This window comes from Mastomys coucha, unplaced genomic scaffold (genome assembly GCF_008632895.1).
Source record: "Mastomys coucha isolate ucsf_1 unplaced genomic scaffold, UCSF_Mcou_1 pScaffold6, whole genome shotgun sequence".
Taxonomy (NCBI): domain Eukaryota; kingdom Metazoa; phylum Chordata; class Mammalia; order Rodentia; family Muridae; genus Mastomys; species Mastomys coucha.
In genome coordinates, this window is record NW_022196912.1 from 36,686,555 (window position 1) to 36,697,572 (window position 11,018).

Genomic DNA, 11,018 nt, shown 5'->3' on the forward strand with positions numbered 1-11,018 from the left:
AAGATGCATTTCTTATAGTTTCTATAGTTTCTCTTCTCCATGAAACAAGGTAACTATCTCCCAGAAACCTCAGTAAAATGATTATTGACATTGTTTAACTCCATTAACAATTACTTTAGCAAGCTTAGACAGTTTACTAGTGTTTCTTCATCTAAATGTAATAACACCTAATTCCTTTAAATGAGGCAGGGAATGTGTCTAATCTACTTTAGGCATTATCACAGAGCTTTGCTCATAAGAACTCAATAAATGTTCAATTTATTGGAATTCTGTAGCTTGAAATTAATTTACTTAACTTGTATTTAGCCCTTGGGTTCTTTCATTTAATAATGAATTTCTATGTGGGCTCCTTAATAAGTGGAAATATGCTAAGGTCATGCTTAATGACTGGGATGCAACAAATGTAGCATTCGTTTTGTTCAGCTTCATCTCTTTGCCTATGCTTATTAAATATAATGTTTATTTATAAAAATAATTCCTTAAATGAACAATCCATAAATAAAGTATGTTATTGACATTATTCTCTTAAAGTTATTTTATTTGATTACATCAAGTATCTGGGGATTTTAAATGTAATTTCCTTTCCATTTGTACTACAAATATTAGATTCAATGAAAATACAAAGTACTAATAGTAGAGTACAATGTCAAGATTTTAAAGTGGATACATTTTATATAAACAGCTTTTATGAAATAGCAGGGTAGTTTATTAGGTACAAAACAATAAAAATAATCATTTAATATGGAAACTTTCAGACGTTCTTAACCATTCTTAATTCTATAGAAAACTATATATAAAATTTTCCTTGAGATATCTTGTTCACTTCCACCTTTACCTGACTCTAGGAATGAATTAGCTGAAGTTCATGGGAGCCATGATTTCCCATGGATGTCGAGACCCAGTGGATTTTGGCAGAAGCCTTGCTTATGTTTCCAGAATAATAGCTGCTGGTGAAGCAGCATTCTGTGCATAACGTCCACTGTGGGCTTCATCTTTATGACGGTCTTGCCTCCAAAATATAGACCCATGAGTAACTGTTTTTACATAAAATTTAACATTTTGAAGAATCTTTCAGGGTAGCAGGGAGGTGGTGCAGGTGATACTGGGGAGATGACTCAATGGGCAACCTGCTTGTTGCTCAAGCATGAAAACCTGAATTTGGATCCCAGCAACCAGAGAGAACTAAGCACTATAGCTTACACTTATAACCTCAAAGTTGTGTGTGTTGGGGTGATGCAGAGACAGATGCTCACTGACAGCTGCTATAACCCAACAGTGAGCTCCAGGTTTAGAGCAGAACCCTGTTCCAAAAATTACAGGGATGGTAACAGACAACAGGTAAGCCCAGCCTTAGGCTTTAGTCCTCCTCCTTTCTCTACCCCTGTCCTTCCTCCTCCCTCTCCCTGTTTCTGTCTCTCTCTCTCTCTCTCTCTCTCACACACACACACACACACACACACACACATACACACACACACATACACACACACACACACATACACACACACATATATACACACACACATACACACACACATACACACACATACACACACATACCCCACATTAATATTCCCCATTTCTAACATTTATAGCATTTTAAAATTATTGTTTTATTATTTTATGTGTATGTGTTTTGTCTGCATGCGTATTTGCCTGTGTACTGTAGGTTTGAAGAGCCACTGGACAACAGAGGGTTGTGATATCTCCTCTTCAAGAGTGGCAGACAATATGAACTGCCATATGGGTGCTAAGAATTGTACCTGAGTCTGCTGGAAGAGCAGCCAGTGCTCCTAACCACTGAGCCATCTCTCTTCAGCTCCCTTTTCTATCTTAAATCCAGCTCATATGTATGTTTGTTAATGGTATATAGGAGTGATTAATAATAATAATAATAATAATAATAATAATAATAATAATAATAAATAATGTTTTTGTTGTCTATTTAGTTTTTGAAGTAGACATTGAATTTATCCTCATAAAATGCAATGTTTCTGGTAAAGAGAAGTCTATTTAACAAAAATTAAATATTTCTGTATTTAAAAAATGTGTGACATTTTACATCTTCTGTCCTTTGGATTGGGAGCCTTAGCCAGTCATAGTTAAACCATCTCTCCACCCTGATACTTCATAATGTTTGAATGCAATTAAATGTATTTCCATAATTTTCATTTCTGCTAATTCTTAACTTGTGGGGATGCATAGGATAGTTCTTAGGCAAGTACCACAAAAAATCCAAAATGTTGAACTCGTGAAAGGCACAATGCTAAATACTATCCAGTGAATAAATAAAGCAGATGTCCACGCAAGGAAAGGAGTATATCTTATTTATGTATTTACTTATGTATTTGTTTTATTCTTTGAAATGTTCAGTTCACAAAAATTGACCAGTACATTGAAGTTTACAATAGAAATTTACCAAATTAATTCTGCAATGATATTTACAAAGATTGTATTATTTAAGGAAGAATCATTATCTTGTTCATCTATATCCCTCACCGCTTCCCCTCATGGTAGTAATTATTAATAAGTTAAATCATACATGCTAAATATTACTGAGAGCATCCACATTGTTAAAACATTAACACTAAGGACAGGAATACAAAAACTTACTTATAAATTTGAGGAAGAATAAACACCTCTTAATGCAATAAAATGTGGTGGGAAAGACTGACCACACTGTAGCAGAATATTAGGAGACCTGCCAAGATGTCTCCTTGCATCTGCTCTTCTGGCATTTGCAGGGGAATCCAGGTGCAGAAAAGTCATTGGCAAAATCTCAGATTAAGTTCTGAGAATTGCAAAAGCCCAGATGACAGGCAAGATTTTCAGCCAAGTATAGGACATGGCATTTAGATAGAGTAGAAATGGTATAAAACTCAAAATCTATTTAAACCTCTGAAACTAAGGAATTTGGAGGGAACTTTCCTCATACAATTTTTTATCACACATGTTATTTCTTCCTATGGTATTAAAAATACTATTCATTTATTGTAATTTTTCTGTATTGCAATGGGAATTAATAGGAGGTGCTTTAAGGTCTTGTCCTGGGACGTTCCCACGGAAGGAAGAAAACAGCGACTGCTCTGCCAAGATGGAGAGGCCACTGAGAAATCATAGACAGAATTTAATCAAGTTCAACTTGACAACCAATTTTTATTTTGATGTTACTCATGGGTATCTGAAAGTATCAATACCATCGTGTATTCTGGACAAGTCAAAGGGTATGTGTACACTGGAAGAGTTCTACAAGCAGTGTGGTTAACATATGGGAAAGTGCACCACAAAAGAGCGTCTTTTGAATTATATAAGCAGGTCTAACCCTGAATGTTCTCTTCCCAAGGAAAAGTTTATCCTTTAAATATCCTTGTAGGGAAAGACAGGAACCTTGTAGATTTCTCCATATTCACTCCATCTCCCATAAGTGAAGGACACTAGGCCAAATATTTTGAGGGTCTCATGTCTTCTTTGATTCAAGATGGTAATGCTTATGTCCAATGCAGAAAGTACAGCTATAGAATATGTTTTATGTGTTTGTGTAATAGGATATATTTATTCATAACTCATAAATCCATAGTGCACAAAAAAGTGAAACTTATGAGAGATGACTGTAGTGAAGTTATAATTTGGAAGTGCACATCTACACCTGGTGTTTACAAACTTGTGAATGAATGCAACCATTATCAGGAAATATGATGTGTTACTAAACATGAGGGACATATTAATGGTTAATCTCAATTGTCAGGTTGATGACATCTACAAACATCTGGAAGACAGACCTACATTATGCTAATTGACAAATATTTTAATTTGTATAATGGAGGTGGTAAGATATATATCTATGATATTCACTGTACTATGATATACACTGTACTAAGTTCCTGGAGTATATAAAAAGAAGAAAAATGTGCTAAACACAATTTCACATTAATCTAACTGCTCCTTTTCTATAGATAAAATGTGATCAACTTATTCAAGTTCTTATAGCTCTCATTTCCGAACAATAGACTATAATGTTAGATTATTGTCTTAGATATGGTTTCCATTGCTTTGAACAGACACCATAACCACAGAAACTCCAATAAAAGCAAACATTTAATTGGGGCTGGCTTACAGGTTCAAAGGTTCTGTGCATTATCAAGATGGGAAGCATGGTAGCATCCAGGCAGTTACGGTGCTGAAGAAGTTGCTGAGAGTTCTACATTTTGATCAGAAGGCAGCCAGAATGAGACTGATTTCAGACAGCTAGGAGGAAGGTCTCTCAAAGCTCACTCCCACATTGATAGATTTCATCCAGTAAGGCCAGACCTCCTCGTAGTGCCACTCCTTGGGCCAAGAATATTCAAACAAGCACAGTTATAAACCCAAATACACCCTTCCTAAGATGTTTGTGTCAGGGTAACTTACCAGAGCAAAAGAAATTAGCCAAGATAGACAGCTCTCATTTGAAATGAATAGCAATCGTTTAATTTGTAACATACTCCATGACATAAACTTAGAACCAAGATCATGTTGTACACTATATCTTCAAATATTTATACTTTCAAAATAGTAAAAATATGTTTTAGTCTTCACTCAGGTAATTCCAAGTGTCTGTCTCCTGTTCACAAACCTAAATAAAATAAATATTTCTTTATAGATAACGGTATAAGAAAAATTGCAGAAATCCATGAAAGAAATACTTTATGTCTTAAGTTTATCATTTACACATAACATTCCAGTTAGCATATCCCTGATAGCTAATCATAGCTATCTATCTGTTTTTGAGAACCTTTTGTTTATATCTATAGCCCATTTTTAATTGGATTACTTGGGTGTTTTACTGTTCTTGTTATTTGTCTGTTTTTGGTTTATGGGTGCTTTGTAAATTCTGGATATTAATCTTTTTCAGATATATAGTTGAAAAAGACTGGGTCTTATACTATGGTTTGCTCTTCACTGCATTGAATGTTTTCTTTGCTGTTTAGGTTTTTAGTTGTATGAAGTCCAATTTGTCAGTTGTTGGAAAAATTGTCAGACAAATGGTATCCTATTCAGAAAGATTTCTTCCACTTTAATTGCCAATTATCTCTCCTAGAAGTTTCATCATTTCTGGATATTACACTGAGATCTTTGATCCTCTTGGAGCTGATTTTAGTAAAGGGTGATGGATATAAGTCGAATTTCTTTCCTCTACATTTGGACACATGATGTCCTCAACACCATTTGTTGAAGATGCCATCACTATTTTAGTGTGTATGTTAGATCTTTGTCAAATATCAGATTTCTACAATCATGTGCATTCATTTTGGGTTCTTCTACTTTGTTCTACTGATCTGATTATGTTATCAGTCCCATGCTGGCTTTATTACTATAGTTATGTAACATAGCTTGAAATTTGATGCAGGGATTCCTCCAGTACTGTTCTTTTTGCTCAGGATGGCTTTGGATTTTATATATATATATATATCATGTGAATTTTAGGTTTGTTTTGTTCTATAGTGAAGAATGTCATTGGGATCTTGATTGTGATTGTGTTGAATCTGTAATTGATTTTAGTTGGATGGATATTTTTACAATTCTACAAATTGTTAAGCATGGGAAGTCTTATGTCTTCCAATGTTTTTTCTTTTTTTAATTTTTTTTAATTTATTTTTATTATATATTTTCTTTATTTACATTTCATATGATATCTCGTTTCCCAGTTTCCCCTCTGAAAAAAGAAAAAAACTAAAATAAAATAAAAAACAAAAACAAAAACAAAAAATCTCTGTTCCCTCAAACAACCCCTTGCTCACCAGTCCACCCTCTCCCACTTCCTGGCCCTGGCATTCCCCCTACACTGGGGCATAGAACCTTCACAGGGCCAAGGACCTCTCCTCCCATAGAGTCAAAAGCTTCATTGAAGGAGTATTTTATCTCCTTGATTAAGTTTATCCCTAGAAATGTTTTTATTGCTATTGTAAGTGGGAATATTCTAGGTGTGTTTGTCTTTGATAAATAGAAAACATATTCTTTTTGTAAACTGACATATTTACCATTTTGCTAAGAGTGTTGATTATTTCCCTTTTTTTTTTGGAATTTTGTGATATTCTATGTATCATGTGTGAATCAGAAAAAAGTTGAGCACTATAGTATCCCTTAACCATTTTCTGTCTTCTTTTGAGAATTTTGTGTTCAGATCGTTCATTTAGTTGTTAATTGAATCATTTGTTTTCTCACCCTTGGTTGTCTCCCAACACTTGAACGTAAAACCTTATTTTTGAAGATAGCACATACTTTGAACATAGGATTTGGAGGTCTTGAGCTAGAACTGACTGGGAATCCTTCTCTATGAAGACTAGAAGTCATAGTACTAAAGAGCACTATACAAGCTTCCAAAGAGAAATGTAATCAAACTATAAAAGCTTGTGAACAACTATGATGACAAGCATGGCAAGATTCTCCCTTGAGGAGGCAATAGTAGCACTTTTACCTTGGAGGTAAACTACTACTGTCTAATTAGATTTAAGTCCACTTCTGTATGGAATCCATATCTGGATATAAACCTAGCCAACTATCTCTGGCTGGGAGTTCATGAACTGTAGAGATGAGCTCACTATCGCTGTTCTCCTAATCCAAATGTATGCTAAGTACGTATCCTTATATGCACTGGAACATGTAACTGCCACCCTTCATTAAAGCAGTTTCTTTCTGAACGAGATAGAGACAATTGAAGAGGCCATACACTGAACAAAACATAGGGGATACATGACCATGCTGTTCTAGTCTCAGTTGTAGCCTCTGCAATGCAACCCCTAGGGTTAAGAATGAGTGAACAACATGTAAAGAAAAGCAAAGGGACTGTAAATGCCAGAAGACTAGAATGCATGATAGATAGTGTCTCCTACATCTGTTATGTATACTGAACCCATAAAATCTCAACAATATGTTGGCTTAAACAAGACCTATGTAATGATAATAGCAGTTAACATGTCAACATTGATAAGGAAAATATCACAAGGCTCTCTCCCAAGAATGAGAGATACAGATCAACAGACTGAGAAGAGAAGAAATAGATTTTCTCTAAGAACAAGCTTTAAGATTCTAATAGTTTTCTAATTTCATGTGGCCACCCTTAAAAAAAATACATCCAAGCAATGCTAGATGGACTCAGCAATGTGTGTTTCGTTCTCTTGCTCTCTCTTTTTGTCTCTCTCAGTCTCTCTCTATATTTCTCTGTCTCTTTCTGTTTGTATATGTGTATACATAAATATACACCAATAATAATTATAGAAGAAGCAGCCATGAATTTGATAGGGGGTGGAGGAAGTGAAATAAATTCAATATTCATACATACAATTCTCAAAATATAAAGGAAAAATAAAAAGCAAAATTAAAATATGAAACTTATTTTCTTTGAACTTCACTCCCAAAGAATAGTTGAGTTTAGATAAAGGTTTATACCCAAAAACTATTACATGTAGTAATTAATGTAATGTAGAAAAGCTCCAAAATTCACCTGAGGTCAATAAATCAACATCAACAACCCAAGGCAGAATGAGAAATCATAATAACTATGTGTATTATTACTGACAACATTGTGTTGTACATGAAATAAAATACTGTCAATGTGGGTAGATTTAGACAAAGTAAGGGTTATCAGAAGAAGGACAATCATGCTAGTCCAGTGGGACTCTTTGATGCAGATTCTCTTATTTTGGAGACCCCAAACCCAAATATTATTTTCCTTGCTACTTCATAGGTGTAATTTGCTACTGCTTAAGTCATAATATAAATAACTGGATTTTCTGATGGTCTTAAGAGACTCCTGTGTAAGGTTTGTCAGTTCCCATAGGAGTTGTGACCCACAGGGTAAGACCTGCTGTGCTATTATTTTTATGATTTAAAGGTGGAATTTCCATGGTTTTAAATATTCTCACAGAATTGTGCACCTTTCAGCAATATGTGTCCTAGGAATATTTTCATAGTTCCTAAAAGACTCCTCGTATTCATTAGCAGTCACTAACATTCTTCAGGCCAAGAAGCCACTAACATGTATTTGGGTTTAGGCTTGTAGAAATTTGTCCTCTGCACATTTCATGAAAATGGCAATGTTTTACCTTCTGTTACCTGTTTCCTCTGTCTGCACAGGATGTGAGTGTGTCAGTGCTTCATTAATTTTTTATTGCCTCAAACGATTTTACTGTATATATATCCATTTAGCCTTTCGTTAACCAGTCAACAGTAATATGTCCTGTTGGTTTGTTATAAATCTTGCTATTATGAATATTTATAAAATATTTCAAAATAATCATAATCTCTGTTTTCCTGGTTTTTGTTTCAGAACAGAACCCTTCAATTATAGAAGAGCCTTATATGGTTTGGGATAAGAAAACAGTAGACTGTCTCTTTAAGGGATTGTCCTGTTTTATATTCTGACCATCAACATATGAAGCCACTGAATTGAACCTCTCTGATGAAACATGTTAGTGTCAGTCTTGTACTAAAGCAATCTTAGTATCCTTGAAGTTGACATTTATAGTGCTTTGGTTGCATTTTTAGTAGCTATAATGCTTCCCAGCATGTTTTACACACACACACACACACACACACACACACACACACACACACACACACACACTGGACACTGGCCATTTGCATTACTTTTGGTGAAAAAAAAATATGTCTTCAAATCCCATGTTCATTTTTTTCTTCTTTTTTTCTGTTTATTTTCTTTAAAATTGAAACTGATGAGTTTATCAACCCACTCTGTTTTCATTTATTTATTTTTTTATACTTCAGATTTTTTTCTGCTCCTGGTCCACCCTCCAGCTGTTCCACATCCCATACCTCCTCCCTCCCCTTCTCTCCATGGGGATGTCCCTACCCTGCTCCCCGACCCCAACAGACCTCTAAACTCCCTGTAGCCTCCAGTCTCTTGAGGGTTAGGTGCATCTTCTCTGACTGAACCCAGACCTGGCAGTTCTGCTGTATATGTACTGAGGGTCTCATATCAGCTGGTGTATACTGCCTGGTTGGTTCCAGTGTTTGAGAGATCTTGAAGGTCCAGGTTTATTGAGACTGCTGGTCCTCCTACAGTGTTGCTCTCCTCCTCAGCTTCTTCTAGCTTTTCCCTAATTCAACCACAGGGGTCAGCAACTTCTGTCTATTGGTTGGGTGTAAATATCTGCATCTGACCCTTTCAGCTGCTTGTTGGGTCTTTTGGAGGTCAGTCATGGTAGGTTCCTTTTGTGAGGGCTCCATAGCCTTTGTAATAGTGTCAGGCCTTGAAGCCTCCCCTTGAGCTGGATCCCACTTTGGGCCTGTCCTGGACCTTCTTTTCCTCAGGCTCCTCTCCAGTTCCATCCCTGCAGTTCTTTCAGACAGGAACAATTGAACTTTTCATTTGTATGTTTGCTTATTGTCTCTTGGAAGAAGTCTGTTTATTCTGGAGACAATTTCACTGTCACATATACGATAGGCAAATACTTTCTTTCATTCTGTGGATTGTTTTTTGAAAATTGCTATTTATATCAACATGTTTAATTTTATGAAGTTTGATTCATTTTTCCTATTGTTCCATACCTGTGTGTTTAACTGTTTTAACCTAAACATTTGTAGCTATTAATGTGTGTGCGTGTGTGTATGTATGTGTATGTGTGTATGTGTGTGTGTGTGTGTATGTGTGTGTATATGTGTGTATGTGTGTGTGTATGTGTGTTTGTGTGTGTGTAATACTTTCACTTTGCCTATAGGATCACAATGGCAGTTACAGTCCTTGAAACAATATTTCTTCCCCTTTACTAAATCCAGGAAATGCTGAAAATGGAATGACCAAAATATTAAATTTTTATGGATTTTCAGTTATATTCCCTGTACTTAAGCTAGTTTTCCATCACATATGTAGATATAATAATTGAAATTAATTTGATTTCAGCCTTATCCTTTTTTTCAATATTACTTTCATTATAGTGAATTTGTGTAAAATATGTACATTCTTGTCACTTAATGACTCTATTTTCCAAACTGGGACATGCATACCTTTCCATTGATTTTATTTATTTTGATTCCTTTCAATGGATAATCACAGTTTTAGTATAAGTAATTTAACTTATTAATTATATTAAGATTACTCTGTGGTGGTATAAATACAAATGGCCTCCATGTGCTCACATGTTTGAATGCTTCATCAGTGGGGAATGGAACTCTTTAGTAGGATTAGAAGGATTAGGAGATGTGGACATTTTGGAGGTTTGAAAGGCTTAGTTCTTGCTCTCTGCCAGTGGATCAGGTGTTGCTCTCATCAACTTCTCAAGCATCATGCTTACCATGCCTGATTCCATATTCCCTACCATGATGATAATGGACTAAGCCTGTAAAAATGTACGCAATGCCCCAATTAAATTAACCGTTATCTCTTATAAGCATTGCCATGGTCATTGTCATGCTCGTGGTATACCTTCACAGAATAGGGCCTACTCAGAAGAGGCAAACATGATGATTCCATGGATAAAAGTATTTGCTACACAAGCCTGGCAGCCCAAGTTCAAGACTCCATACCCATGTAAAAGTGGAAAGAAATAACTAATTCCACAAAACTGTTCTCTGAGTTCCACACCAACATTATGGTATGCATATCTACATAGGCACCATACACATACACAGTAATAATTATAAAAGCAATACTATTTTTAAATGTTATACCCAAATGTTTGCTTGTTTAACTTCTATTAAAAGTTGACTTGTTATCTTCAGTCTTTGGAATTTTCATTTATAATATACTTAAATGTGATTTTCCTCTGTATATATCATTTATTCTGTAAGCTTTCTGAACTAATTTATTCAATGAAGTTATACCAATATTCCATCTTTTGCAAGGAGAAATAGCATACAGATTCTCTTTTCTACTTTGTAGTTCACTTGTTATCCAATTAGTAGGCAATATTAGCATGGATGCAATGTTAAGGAGTCCTTTTCAAAACACATGGGGGATTGAGGATCATAGTATTTTTTTATTAGATATTTTATTTATTCACATGTCATATGATTTCTCCTTT